The sequence below is a fragment of the Anser brachyrhynchus genome (assembly GCF_964034855.1).
Source record: "Anser brachyrhynchus genome assembly, chromosome: 2".
In the NCBI taxonomy this organism is placed as follows: domain Eukaryota; kingdom Metazoa; phylum Chordata; class Aves; order Anseriformes; family Anatidae; genus Anser; species Anser brachyrhynchus.
Window position 1 is genome coordinate 144442945 of NC_137695.1, and position 15729 is coordinate 144458673.

General features: G+C 38.7%; 1 long non-coding RNA gene across 1 annotated transcript in view; it reads right to left on the reverse strand.

Moving 5' to 3' along the window:
• The window catches only part of LOC308188715, a 39302-nt gene that overhangs the window by 19342 nt on the left and 4231 nt on the right, over nt 1-15729 (reverse strand). Inside the window, exon 2 of the long non-coding RNA XR_013945713.1 lies at nt 3336-3453. This is a non-coding gene — a long non-coding RNA (uncharacterized lncRNA). The remainder of the gene's footprint in view (nt 1-3335; nt 3454-15729) is intronic.

A 15729-nucleotide genomic window follows, 5' to 3' on the forward strand; every position in this document is an offset into this window, starting at 1 on the left:
ATTTGCTTAGAGAAAAAACAAATGCATACATGCACAAATTAGGATCCAGTCACATACTTTCCATGCAAATACACATGCCTCTAAACTTCAAAGAACTGAAAAAAATGATCAGTTTAGAAGTGACCCTATTAAATTAAAGTATTCACTATGTATTTTTTTCCCAACAGCAATAGTAAATGACAAATTTCCACAGTGGAGTACCTCGATCTGATCATCATGACATAGGTCCATTACATTCTGTAATATTTAAGACGCATTTAATTTAAAAAGGGGACCAGGTTCCAACTCCTCTACTTTCTTCTTCACTCTAAAGAAAAAATGATAATTATGTGTCATTCATACCCATTATCCTTGTGGTGGTTTTACCTTGCTAGGCAGCTGAATTCCACCACAACCGCTCTCTCACTCCCCCTCCTCAGAAAAGGAGGGGAAGAAGTAAAGGAAAGAACAACTCATGGGTTGAGATAAGGATAATTTAATTTAAGGGGAAAATAATTATTAAGGAAATATTATTATTAATTAAACAATTTAACTAAAGGGAAAAAGGGAAAGGGGAAAAGGGAGGGGAAAAAGGGAGGAAAAAAACCACCACCAATAAAAAACACAACAAAACAAGTAAAGGATGTGTGGAAGTGCAGAGGAAAGAAATTACTCTCTACTTCCCACAAATGAGCAATGCTTGACCACGTCCTTGAAGCAGGGCCTCAACGCATGTAGCCGGTGTTTGGGAGGACAGACATTTTTGCAATGAGAGCCCACCCCTCCCTACTTCTTCCTTTTTCCACCTTTTATTGCTGAGTGTGACATCATATGGTATGGAATATCCCTTTGGTTGGTTTAGGCCTGGTTATGTTCCTTTCTCACTTTTTGCCTACCCCTAGCCTGCTGACTCTGGGAGGGTTAGAGAGAGTCCTGATGCTGTGCCAGCACTGCTCAGCAGCAGACACAGCCCTGGTGTGATACCAGTGCTGTTCTAGCTACAAGTGCAGAGCTCAGCACTGCTTGGGCTGCTGCAGGGTAAGTTAACATCCCAGCCCAGCCCAGTACAATCCTCATCACACAGGGAGAAAAATCTTTCTGCTGACCAATGATTTATTAAGTGTCGCTTCCCAGACACAAAGTGATATTTTACTTCAAGTATGCTTTATGAACACCAAAACTTTTAGGAAAGCTTCCCCACTTCCATAGCTTGATAACATAGTTTATTATTCTATAAATTGCAGTTTTATGTTAATGACAACTGTTATAAGTGCCTCACTTTGGTGATAAGTGGGGCAAATAAGGCTAATGTACTAAATGACTATTAACCTCAACAAAGAGAGGCAAAGGGAGACTTTCCACCTAGAAGGCATCCCTGGTCTCTTTGCTGAAAGGCAGGGCTCAAGGAGGAGACCTACCAGCAGTGAATGGGGACTTCAGAAAATTTAAGCTACCTAAGCCCTGGGATGGGCAAACTATATCTGGTGGTTAATGGCGCTATGACCAGGTGGAAGCTGGTGATGAGTGTTGTCCCTGAGGGGGTCTGTCTTGGGACCGGTACTGTTTAATATCTTTATCAATGATATAGAAAATGGAACTGAATGCACATCCTCAGCAAGTTTGTAGATGACACCAAGGTGAGTGGTGCAGCTGATAGAATAGAAAGAAGGAATGCCCTCCAAAGGGACCTGGACAAGCTTGAGAAGTGGGCCGACACGAACCCAATGAGGTTCAACAAGTCCAAGAGCAAGGTGCCCCTGTGTCAGGGCAATCCCAGACATGAGCACAGACTGGGTGAAGAACTCATTGAGAGCAGCCCTGTGGAGAAGGACTTGGGGGTTCTGGTGGATAAAAGGCTCTACATGAACCAGCAACGCGCAATTGCAGCCTAGAAGGCCAACTGCATCCTGGGCTGCATTAAGAGAGAACTGGCCAGCAGGTCAAGAAAGGTGATTGTCCCCCTCTACTCTGCCCTTGTGAGGCTCCACCTGGAGTGCTGTGTCCAGGCCTGGGGCCCCAAGCACAAAAAGGATGTGGATCAGTTACAGCAGGTTGGGAGGTGGGGCACAAGTTGGTAAGAGGACTGGAGCACCTCTTGTGTGAAGAAAGGCTGAGAGAGCTGGAGAAGTTCAGCCTGGAGAGAAGTCTCTGGTTCTAAGGAGACCTCATTGCAGTTTTTCACTACCTAAAGGGAGTTTATAAAAAATATTTAAAGCAACTTTTTGCTCAGGCAGATAATGATAAGACAAGGGGGAATGGTTTCAAACTGAAAGAGTGGAATTTTAGATTAGATATTAGGAGGAAATTCTTCACTCGGAGGGAAATGAGACACTGAAACAGATTGCCCAGAGAAGCTGTTGATTCCCCATCCCTGGAGGTGCTTAAGATCACACTGGATGAGGCCCTAGGCAACCTGACCTAGTGGGTGGTATCCCTGCCCATAGCAGGGGGTTTGGAACTAGATGACCTTTAAGGTCTTTTCCAACCCAAGCCATTCTGTGATTCTATGATCGCATGATTGGGAATAGACAGCATTAGTTTATCAAGATAAATCATGTCTGACAAATCGCTCTCTGTTGTAGGCCTTGATTTCTAGATAAAAGGAGAGAGCTGTCTGTCATTTTCTTTGACTTTAGCAAGGCTTTTGACACTGTCCAATAGTATTCTTGTATCCAAGCTGGGATGTTGTTGTCTGGATACATGGATAACCAGATGGGAAAAGCAGAAAAAAATAAAAAGAATTGGTTGGACTATTAGGCTCAGGGGGCAGGGGTTAATGGTCCATCCTGTACCTAGATGCTGGCAACAAGTTGAGTGCTACAGAGTTCTGTCCTAGAACCAGTGTCATTTAAAAGTTTTGCAAAAGACCTGGAGGAGTGATAGTGTGCTCTCATCATGTTTGCAGATAGCTTGTGGACCAGTCAATACACTTATGGACAAAGCTGCCATTGAGAAGGATCTAGACAGGTTGGACAAATGGATTAAAGAGGAGGTCCTTGATGGGAAGTCCCGTACCTGGCAAAAAGAATCAATGACAGCAGTACATGGTAGGGATTGACAGCCTGGAGAGCAGCTCTGCTCTGCTCTGGCCCTGGAGGACTTGCTAGATAGGAAGTTCATTATGACCCAGAAGTGTGCCCTGGTAGCAAAGAAAGCCAAGAACATTCTGGACTCTACTAACAGAACCACAGTCAGTTAGTAGATCAAGATAAATTATTACTCTTCTTTAGTCAGCATGCATTACAACGAATCTAGAACACAGCATATAATTTTGGGTACCCAATACAGGTTAAAAGCAGTAATCTGGAGTAAGTACAATGAAGAGCCATTAAGCTGGTCAAGGCTGTAGCACCTACGCTGTGAGGAGAGGCTGGTTCAGCCCAGAGAAGGGACGGCTTTGGGGAAACCTCATAGAAACCAGTAAGTATCCATGGGGAGGTCATCAAGACAGGGTCAGGATCTTTGCAGGGATGCCTGGTGGGAGAAAGGGAGACAACAGGCATGAGTTAAAATAAGAAAGTTTCAGACTGGCTATAAAACCTTATTAATGATAAGCATAGTCAATTATTAGCACTTGCTTAGCACGAGTATTGGCACAGCTTGCCCAAAGAGGCCGTGCAGTCTCCAGCCCTGAGCAACCCAGTCTGACTTCATGGCCAACCTTGCTTTGACCAGAAAGTAGGACTAGTGGCCTTCTGAGGTCCATCTCACCTGCATTATTGCATGATTCTATGAATTTCCATAGAAAGCATTACAGAAAAATGCTCTAAGTAATGCTGACTTTACTGTCAGGAATGAAAAACCGTCCTTTGTTTATAGTACCACACAAAAGTATTCTTATAGCTGGGAGTGCAACAGTAGCCTTTAACTGCCCAGAATAACCTCACATAGGACTGTGTAAATACAGACCTGGGACTTAGTCCTTGCCTGAACTATTCTGTAGGTGATATTTACAGGTTCCTCATATATTGCCTTTTAACATGAATTCTATGAGATATGGAACAGCAGTAGCTAAATATAATTTTAAATTCTCTATAGTGATAACTGTGTTCTTCAGTGGACATGAAGCTCTCACATTCCTAATTCACAGAAGCTTCATAAATAGCGTAGAACAGAAATAATGTTTAGCTTTATTCAAATAGATTAATATGGTATGGATGGGTACCTTCACTTCTAATTACCTGTGCTACACTGGCAATCAGGTATAAAATGGCAATTGCAAAATTAATGAGATCACCCCTTTGCATGTTAAAAAGCCATATGTCAAATGAGCATTACACTTTTCTAATGACCTAATACAAAATTCAATGTTTAAACTGTATTATCTGTCTTGATTTATCATACTTAACAGCTACCTCTTTGATAAAATGTTCCTTAATGAAGTCGAAGCATATTCTGATCATAGAACTACTTGTATTTCAGTTAGAAGAACACCACAGGACAATAACTGATAAAAATAGATTCAAATTCAGTGGCAGTAAAGAAGCTAGTATAAGGTAACCACATAGGTGTCCAAATAGTGAGTAGAATACAAGAAAATGGCACAGTATAATGTACCACATAGGCTTCTCTGTTCTGTGTCTGTGACAGCATGGTCCTGCCCCATAACTGCCACATTTGGGTGTACAGAAGATTATAATTTGAGATTGGCTTTGACTATACTGTCCTCAGAAAAATTAAACTTTCAACAAGACAAATCATTTAGAGGTTCCACCTGGAAAACAATAGTGTACATGAGGATAATAAATTTATAATTCCTCCACACATTTACATGTATTTTTTTTTCCAAAACATTCAAGTTTTTGGTGTTTCAAGTTTTCAAGCTCATGGGGGCAGTAATAGACCTAATGAGTAGTACACATTTTCAGGAAAATGGGTCTTTCATTCACTGATATAAGGAAGGAAATAGTGAGAGCTGTGAAAGTCAGTCTGGAAGATACGTGAAAAGAAATAGAGGACAAAGTCTGTATATATTAGCTTAATCAATCTCCATTGTCATTCCCCCCTGTTCAATAAATGAAGGGCAAATGAGAAAAAAAACGGCAGATTTTTATGACTATGTTCTAATACCCATAATGTTAAATCATCTGAAATCCTTTTAAACCTGAGCAGCAGTGTTTTCACTCTTATGGCAATCCAGAAATTGTTACTCTGCACACTGAAAAGAAAAAGCATAAATGAAATTACTGTAGGCTTTAGAGATGTGGTGAAATGTTTCATTCTGTTAACCAGTGATGTTTCTATACAGCAGGGACTTAAGAACATGTTCAATATCTTAGTAAAGTGGTAGGAATAGGTTGTGAGACTTTTTGGAAGAGAAGCAGAGAGGACTCAGACTAGAGATAGCCATCTTTCTGAAAATTCCTGTAAAGTTGCTCTGGACTCTCCTTTGCTTATTCTATTAAAAGTATGCCTATCGGACAAGCCTGAGATAAATTGTTATTCTCTGGTAATGTCACATCAATTGGTGGGAAGAAATAAAAAAGCTATATAGAACATACTACACCACTGTATTATGTGCATTTAAAAGTAACCTTATAAAATTATTGGTATTGTGGTTTTCATTTGAGAATAAAGGCTGCCAAATATAATGTGTATGATGTACAGAACAGTGACTTCTAGCTGACAAAGGCTAAGTAAATTTCCTACTGTGCTTAAAGCCAGCAAGGCACTTTCATTTTAGCTGGCTTTGTAGTGATTCTGCCTGGGGAGAATTAACATACTATTTAAAGTTGGACAGCATATACAGACACACTCCTTGACCATAAGTGCAAGGACTATTTCAGCCTGGTCAGTAGATGACAATCTGACTCTTATTGTACTGCATTGAGTTTAAGTGACAAGGTTTTGGTAGCAGGGGGCAACAGGGGTGGCCTCTGTGAGAAGAATCCAGAAGCTGCCCCATGGTAGGTAAGGGCCAGTTTCAGCCAGCTCCAAAGGGACCAGCTGCTGTTCCGAGCCGAGCCAATGAGTGATGTTGTTTGTGACTCTGTGAGAGCAGATTTAAGAAAGGGGGGAAAACAAACAAACAAACAAACAAACAACTGCTGCACAACAGCAGCTGGGAGAGTGAGGAGCAGTGAGAAACAGCCTTGCAGACACCAAGGTCAGTGAAGAAGGGGGGGGGGGGGGGGGGGGGATGTGTTCCGGGTGCCAGACCAGAAGTTTCCTCATGGCCTGTGGAGAGGACTATGATGGAGCAAGTTGTCCTCCTGCAGCCCATGGTGTACCACCACGGAGCAGGCTTCCACGCTGCAGCCCGTGGAGAAGCCCATGGTGGAGCAGGTGGATCTGATGTGAAGGAGTCCAGAGCAGACTCCAGTCTAGAACTGCAGCCTGTGGAGAGGAGCCCATGCAGGACCACATGATCTGGCAGGGGCTGCCACCCGTTGGGGACCCATGTTGGAGCAGTTTGCTCCTGATGGCTGGACCCCGTGCTACGGACCCTTGTTTGGAGCAGTTCTTGAAGAGCTGCTGCCTGTGGGCAGCCCTCGCAGGCTTAGTTCAGGAAGGACGGCATCCCATGGGAGGGACCCCATGTGGAGCAGGGGCAGAGAGTGACTGTGAAGGAGCATCAGAGACAAAGTGTTACAGACTGACCGCAACCCTCATTCCTTATTCCCCTGTGCTGCTCAGGGGGAGGAGGTGGAAGAGGGTGAATGGGGGGAAGGTGTTTTTAGTTTCTCAATGTTCTAGCTTGTTAGTAATAGGCAATAAATTATATTAATCTCCCTATGCTGAATCTGTTTTGCCCATGACAACAATTGTTGATTGATCTCCCTGTCCTTATCTCAGTCCTTGAGCCCTTTTCATCTAATTTTATCCCTCTTTCCCTTTGAGGAGGGAGATAGCAGTTGCAGTGGAGCTCAGCTGCCCAGCTGAGTAAAACCATCACAGGTACTTGTTTCTAAGTTAACATCACAGATGCTTTATTTTAAAAATAGTGATTAGAAACATTCCCCCTCCCCCCCCCCCCCTTTTTCTACTTTGCACACAAGTCTTTACATGAAGATCACATAGTACCTTACAGAAGAAAAGCTGATCTTGCCTCCTAAGCACATTTTTACTGATTTTTTAACTGCTTACATCTTTGCCTCAAGAAAAGAAAGCTTTAAAGTTCCTAGAGATAAAACAATTTTCTCAAATTATATGTTTTCATTATTACTGTTTAACATGTTTAAATTTACAAAATCATCTTACTTCATGTACCTTACCCTATATGACTAGCTAAATTAATAAACTACACAGCAGTGAAGGAAAAGACACATGTTTAACAGGTGTTGCAGTGGTAGCATGCTCCTTCCAACTATGGAAGCTTAAAAGGACATTTTAAGCCAAACTGGCTATTTCTCTTGAAACAGATTAAGTTCTTTTATGTTCTTTTATTCTGGCAGAACGAAAGATTGTTTCACTTTCAGTATACAGCCGTAGCCAAGCAGCTGGGAAAGCTATGTCTTTGATCACTCCAACTGGAACCAGAAGAGCCAAAACCTAAAATAAATCACATAGCTTATAAATGTCTTTTAACATGAGATGGATGCACTACGTAACATTTTAACTGCATGTCCATTCTCCTACATGCATAAAATCTATCTTAGCCAGTAACTTGACAAAGATTGTTCACCTGAATTTTCAGAATAGGAATATTATTATTAAATTTATTGGCATTGGATAAGAGTAAATGGTACTGGTAACAACAAGTCATCACTAGGCAGAAAAACATAAAAAGGATTTGTTATTAATAACAGACAATAAAGTGAAGCCATATAGAGCAACTGAACTGGCTAAATTGGCAAAGTTAGGAATAATGGGAAACAATGAGATATTGATAGTGCTAGAAATTTTGTAAACATGATCACTAGGAAAAGCAGAAAAAAGTATCCTGTACTTTTTTCTTGGTATACTCAGCATGTATTACTAGTTTTTAGCTTATTTTGGCTAAATACTGAATACTTGGATATTTGTCTAGATACTATTTGCAGTTGTTAGGGGTCGCTGAACCCAGTAGTCCAATAGGGGTTTTGAAATTCACTTGATCAAAAAAATCGATGCTGTCTGTCACATCTCTATGCACAAACAAAAGAAGGTACATAGACTCAAACTACAAGTAGAGGTTACCTATATAGTGTTTTTTTTTTTTTTTCCCCCATGTATCTGTACGATATACAGCCACATTAACTGGTGTTACTAGACAGTTTTCTGATTACTAAGAACATTTGCTGTTTACGGAACTGTGGTGTTTTCACACAGATGTACAGCTGAACTTCACACCACACAGCTCTTCCCTTCATCTCAAAGGAAAACGTGGAGAAAATATGATGAAAAAGGGCTCAAGGGTTGAGACAGGGAGATCACTCAGCAATTACTGTCATAGGCAAAACAGACTCGGCGTAGGGAGACTAATGTGATTTATTGTCAGTTAGTAACAGACTAGAGCAGTGAGAAACTAAAAGCAAACTAAAAACACCTTCCCAACCTCTTCTACCCTCCATGAGTGGCTCAGAGGAATGGGAAATGGGGGTTGCAGTCAGTCCATAACAGTGCCATCTGCCGCTCCTTCATGGTCACTTTCTTCCCCTGCTCCAGCTTGGATTCCTTCTCACATGACACGATCCTTCTCAAACTGTACTTATGTACGCTTCCCACAGACAGCAGATCTTCAAGAACTGGTCCCATATGGGTCAGTAACATGAGGTACAGCAACAGACTGCTCCAGCATGGGCCCCCCACAAGCGGAAGACTCACCAGATCACCTGCTCCTGTGTGGGTATCTTTCCATGGGCTGCAGTTCTGGCCTGGAGTCTGCTCAAGGGGACTTCTATCTTCCAACAGGCCGCAGCCTCCTCCAGGCCACATCCACCTGCTCCACCGTGGGTTCCTCCATGGGCTGCAGCACGAAGATCTGCTGCACCATGGTACATCATGGGCTGCAGGGGGCCTGCTCCAACAGGGGCCTCTCCACTGGCTGCAGGGGAACTTCAGCTCTGGTGTCTAGAGCACCTCCTACTCTCCTGCACTGACCTTGGTGTCTGTAGGGCTGGCTCCCTCTACATATTCTTGCACCTCTTTCCAAGCAGCAGTGGTTTTTTTGGTTGTTGTTTCGTTTTGTTTTTTTTTCCCTTTCTTAAATCTGCTTTCACAGAAGCACAATTGGCGTCGCTCAACTCTGTCCATCAACGGCTCCCTTTTGGAGATGGCTAGAACTGGCTCTTATCTAACATGGGGAGGGCTTGCTACCAAACCTTGCCAAGTAAACCTAAATTGGAATTTAAATAACCTTGTTCTTTTTGGAGATGCTAATTTTGAATTATTTTATGGATATATATGTTTACTGTTATGGAACATACAGTGACTTCGCTCTCTAGACCCCAATACATTTCATAGACAGATAGGAGGGCTCTTTTTTCATGTCTTTTTCAAAGTCTACTAGAAAGTATAATTAAAATTATCAGAGATACAAAGGAGATCGCGAACCAAGGGAGCGGAGACTACAATTTTTAGTTTGACGGTAAGATCAGGGTGAAGAAATGTTTCCACCAGATAAATCTCCCATAGATAATTTTGGTTTAGTATAGTATGGTTTTGGGTTTTTTTATTTTATTTTATTTTATTTTAGTAAGTGAAGCTACTTGGGTAAGTATTTCATTGGTTTTCTATGCAGATCAGTGAGCTAACAGAGAGGTTATTTATAAAACATGCTATTCAAAAATAATTATTTAAGAAGACATTGTCTCATAAACACAAGAAGTGCTTTGCTCAAGCAATAGGAAATTCCAAGAGACCATATTTATCTTAATTATATATCTGTAAGCATATTTCTTAGAAGAAATTTATTATAATTTTAAGAACATTTTCTCATATTTTAAAACACAGAATACAGAGAGAAATGAAGTATTTGATCATACAATTATACAAGAATAGTTGATGTTAGAGTTTGAAAGTTGCAAGTAAACTCCACAGAATTTTGCCAGTTGAAGTTGTTACTTTCTGTGTAAGTAAAGCTTTAAGACTAAACTCTGGAAAGAAATTTACATTATTTTACCCTGAACTGTAAAGGAATTGCTTCAACATTTTGCACAAATAAGTCTTTTTCAAGGGCTATTTGAAAAGCTACTAAGTGAAATATGTGCATTTTTTTCCAATGGAAAACAGATGTGCATGTTTGAAATTTCCAGTAGGAAGTTAGCACTTAATTTTGCTGAAACATGTTATTATATTGTGCTTTGACACATCATGAAGTACCACTTAGTGACAATATAAAAAGATTCAGAGTGATTTCCAATAGGAAAACCATTATTAGTTTAACGTAGCAAATGTTCTGACAGAACTGTATATTTGAAATGCCTGCTAACTGCTAGTATATAATACACCTGGTGCAGATATCAAACCTAAATATATAAAGTGACAAGTCAGCACACCTTTCCTTGCTCTGGCTCTTCTTTTTTATAATTGCATATCCAATCATACACGCAATAGAGTGACTTTACATAAGCTGGGGTAATAGAGTCAGAGTGGTATCATTTTTGTTGCTCTCAATTTTATTATACAAATCAGTAAATTCTTCAAAACTTACAGGAAAAAAAAATCTGAATGACAAACTATTATAGTATTGAAAACAGAAAAAATAAGATTTTCACTTCAGTGATTCAAGTAAAGAAACTCTTCTGTTATGTTTTCTTCACTGTCTTGGCTATGGCATGCTATAATCTCTTTCCAAGCTATTTAATGTTCTCCAATTTATTTTCTCCAGGCTGAAGATCCTTCTGTTGCTCTAACTTACCAAGTATATTGCCTCTTTGTTTTAACACACTCACCCTGCAGTGACCCATACTGAACCCTCTGCACTGGAAGAAGGCTCGGAGGAAATAGTCAAAGGCTCATGAAGACTTAGGAATGACTGAACAGTGTTGCAAAGAAAGCTGAATTTATCTCACCACAAAGGAGATCGAGAGGTAGCCTTTGTTGTAGATAAATAGTTGTATCAGCTGAGTGAATCAACTGCTTATATTAACTGAGTGAATCAATCAAGTGAGTAACTGGCCATGAGTTAATCAGAAGACTGCCAACATGCTTATTTCTAACTTAGCCATATCCTCATGGGTTATCTATGTGCAGCTCAGCCCAACAGAGTATAAGAAAACAAATAGGAAACAGAAAGAACTTCAAACAGAACAAAAGGCTTGAGCTGGTTTCAACCCAGGTATTTCTTCCCAGTAAATGGGGATGCCTAGCGCTGTGACAGTGAGCATATTATATAGACCAGTAATGAAATTCACATTTGTACTGTGATTCAATTGTATATTGAAATTGGTACACTCTGCAAAGCATGTTTGTACACCTATTATAATTTAGGTACATTGATCTATCACTCCACCATCAAAAAGTGAAACATCATATTATCTTAAATTTACTAATTAAATATTAGGAACTCCACGTGCAGAAAAGCTGGAAGAATTTGGTCAGAGAATATTGGATTCTGATGCGCACACTGACAGCAACAGAAGCTATGTCAAGTGCCTTATAACGGAAGTTAATAGCACTTAGATAGCCTAGATATATTTAGGTCATATAACTAGGACTTTGTCGTAGGACGAGAACCAGAATGTACAGGATCTTGGGGTTACAGAGTGAAAGCACTGCAGCCTCACAGCAACTACTGAAGTTGGTATATAGGTGTAGTTTCACTGAAAGGTTTATTTCTCCTTTCCTAAAGATTTTCATACTCCCCTACCGGCAAAAGAAGTTTCAGCATATGACTTTAACCTATAGTTTGATACAGAACATCTTCACAGAATTTAAGTATTCAACCAATCTATTGCACACTGGATTGCTGTAACAAGGTTAATTCAATACTTTTTGAAATAAGTGAGTCTCACCATTCATCTCAAAAGATTTTAAATCGGGAACTGTAGGAGAGTCGTGAAGAAAGGAAGTGAAAACATAGATTCCTGGAGTTCTCCAACTCTCTCAATTTTTTTCATGTAAGTGATTTTTACAGTTTCCTATATGGTTTAATCTTTCTGAGATAAATAAAGAAATAAAAACTTAATACAGATTTTAACAGATAGACAATCCATGAGGAACAACAGCAATTGTTATATCAGATAATTACCTTACTTTAAGAGATAAGATGGAAGAAATAGGTTGAGTAATTTCTGCATCAGTTTGATCCATACATACTTTAAGAGACATCCTTATTGTCTTGAGTTATACAATCAAAGCAATGGAGAATATATAATTTACCAAAATAACTTAGTTCACTGTTATTACTCTTAGTCAAAAACTTGAATTTTATAGTATGAATAACCTTTATTTCAGTGTTTTATTACAGGGTTTATTATGTCTTTTTTTGGAATTACTTGTTTATTCTGCAAAAAGAGTCTTGTGAAGACACTTGTAAATCATTATCATTATTTCTTAAAGAACTAAACTTATGGATTTGTCTTACTTTTCTAAGAAATTGATTTTCCTAAATCAACTCTACCTTTAAGCTTTAATGTTCTCTTTTACAGATTTCAAATCTTTGTTGAAGACCCAGGCATTAGAACTGGATGCATTTTTCCAATGGTAGTCAACCTAATTGTTTGTGTAGAAAATATCTGGTCTGTTTATAGTCTTCTGCTAAAAATGTAAATATAATGCAATTTATAGAGCTACATGACTGCAATAGGAATGTGTTCAAATGGTTTTATATAGTAAGACAGTTATTTTCAGAATTACAGGATATAGCTTCTCATCACTGTAGAATATTCATTTTGCAATGGGCATCATATTTGGTTATACCAAAGTTAATGCAATAGATACAATTCCTGGTTACTATTAATCTGTTTTCCAATATATCTGTCATTTCTTCAGTGTAAGGGTATTGACAAAATCAAACAATGATTCTACATTTTCTTCCAGAAAATTGATAAAGTTACTGAAATACATTGGCTGACAACAGATCTCTAATAGACCACAATAAATATTTATTTAGTGGTTGTAGTGGTTTACAAGCCTCATAGCATAGCTGTAGATGTGAGGATATGAATACATCATTTTTAATTGATCTGGCAAGAGTGACATTGATTTTGTGTCATAGTTTTATTTATTTATTTTCTATTCAGACTATTTAAACAATGCATAAAAGTTTATGTATATTACATCAAGTTAGTTATTTTAACCAAAGTTTTCATCAAAAACAATGTCAAAATCAATTCATAATATGCATTTTTGTAGTTTCTATTATTATTATTATATAGCTTTCTCATTTGTTTACCTCTGATCAGTGATGACCTACTCACCCTATTTGGTTATCAAGATAATTTCCTCTACTCCTTTTGAATATCACCTCTTTCATCTTTCAGTTGTCTGGTGCTTTTCCAGAATTACATATTTTTTTAGCAATCATTTCCCATGATTAAAAAATATTGCCACATAGCTTAAATCCTGCATATGACTTTTCAAGGTCTTTAGATTTTAAGTGTTTCTCCTGGATTTATTAAACATACTCTCATAATCACTGAAAATAGAACAGCCTCTCTAAACTATGCACACTTAATCCTTCTTTACTCTGTATACAGAAAAGAAATAGCTGAGTCTCAACAGGTTCATCTGAGGTTCATTTGAGCAACCTTATTGTAGTTGGCTAGACTCAGACCTACTGTTGTGTTTTAACCCGGCAGGCAGCTAAGCACCACACAGCTGTTCCCCAGTGGGATTGGGGAGAAAAAAAAAAAAAAAGTAAAAACTCACGGATTGAGATAAAGACAGTTCAATAGAACAGAAAAGCAAGGGAAAATAATCACAACGATAAAAGAATATACAAAGCAAGTAATGCACAATGCAATTGCTCAATTGCTCACTGACTAATGCCCAACCAGTTCCCAAGCAGTGGCCACCCACCCGCCCATCCAACCTTCCCCTAGCACCTCTCTCCTCAGTTTTATTGTTCAGTATGACATCGTATGGTATGGAATATCCCTTTGGCTAGTTTGCGTCAGCTGTCCTTGCTGCATCCCCTCCCTTCTTGTGCACCCCCAGCTTCCTCGCTGGTAGGATGGTATGAGAAGCTGAAAATTCCTTGACTTACTGTAAGCACTGCTCTGCAACAATTAAAACACCAGTGTGTTATCAACATTAGTCTCATCCTACATCCAAGACACAGCACCATACCAGCTCCTAGGAAGAAAATTAACTCTATCCCAGATGAAACCAAGACATCTAGAAATTGGTAGCTAATTCATGACTTCATTTTTATCCATAGTAAAAGTCTTACACAGTACTTTGATATGGGCACAACTACAATTTATGATTTTTTTTTGTTGTTGTTAAAATGTTTTATATTTGGTGGTATAGGACGTTCAGCATATATCCCAGGAATGGAAATGCTTCAAGTCTATATTTCTCATACTATTTTTTAGTTATATAGAAACAGTGTTGTTCTTGAAATGGTGAAATATACTCAGCTAGATCCTGCTATAAAACAGATGACCTTTGACCTAACTTCATTGTCCTTCTGGGTTCTACTGACTTCAAAATTGGAAAGAAAAATGAATTTTTCAAAAACATTGAATAACAAATGTAGTTCAAGGTGAAAATTTTCTTAGCAATATGATCTCTAATAAAAATAATTAAACTTTTTTTTTTTTCCTGATCTAGAAAATAGGCGAGACATACCTCTTGAGGCCTAACCCATACTAGACACATTTACAGAGGAATTTCATTATATTAAATAAAGCAGCATATGTTAGTAATTTCTTATCTGCAACAAATTGGATCTTTTGAAATCAGATTATAGATGTTATTTGTAAATATTTTGCCTGTTGAATGTTGTTGAAGTTGTATTTCAGTTCAGTTTGGAATGTCTTTTACTCTCTTCTACAAGAAGACCATTGCAATTGCTTGCAGTATTTTTCAGTTTTAAGGTAAAATATTTAAGCATCTTTTCATTTTTGGCTTTGTAACAGCAAGTACTGATGCTGAATTAGTATTCCTACTAAAAACGAATTTAGTTCAGGGAAGGTAAATAATATGGCCCACCTTTAACTTGTATAAATAATTCTTTTTAAAATATGTTAGGTTTCTGTTGACAAGGTTCTATCTTTAGGGAATGAACAGAAAGCAGTGTGAGGACATCTTTTAATGTTGTTTCTTTTCCCCAGTTAGATAGGAAACCTAATGTACATTAAGAACGGATATATTCACATGCTGAATTTGAGAGTCTCAGGCTTTTACATGTCTCCCACAGCACTGGTACAGCTCAGTGCATCCCCTTAAAGACAGGCAGTCTCAAATGACAGCTACATGGAAGGACAGCCCAGGAAGAACTGACTGAATAACAAGCCAGCTAAAACAGCACTTGTTTGTGAAGACAAAAGCTAGACAGGTCTGCCCTGTTGAAGAACTGACATTTCCACTGAGCAATGATCTACCAGTGGATTATTTAATCACAAAATAATATATAACTGTGATTTCACTTTGAAAAATGAGGAGATATAATTCAAGTTGCAATGTCAGTGTCAAAAGCTGAGAAGCAGTAGGTCTAAGACATTTAGTATGTAGCAATAAAGAGTAATAAAACACAAGATTCAACACAAGAATCACTAAAGTTTCAATGCTGAATGACAGACACAGAAGCAAATAAACAGGGCTTTGTTCATAAATGCAGTAGTTTCATCAACCACTTGTTATTTGAGAGAAGAGGTTTAGATGATCACATCACCTGGTGATAGCTAATACAAAAAGAATTAACTGTCCTTCCAGGACAGT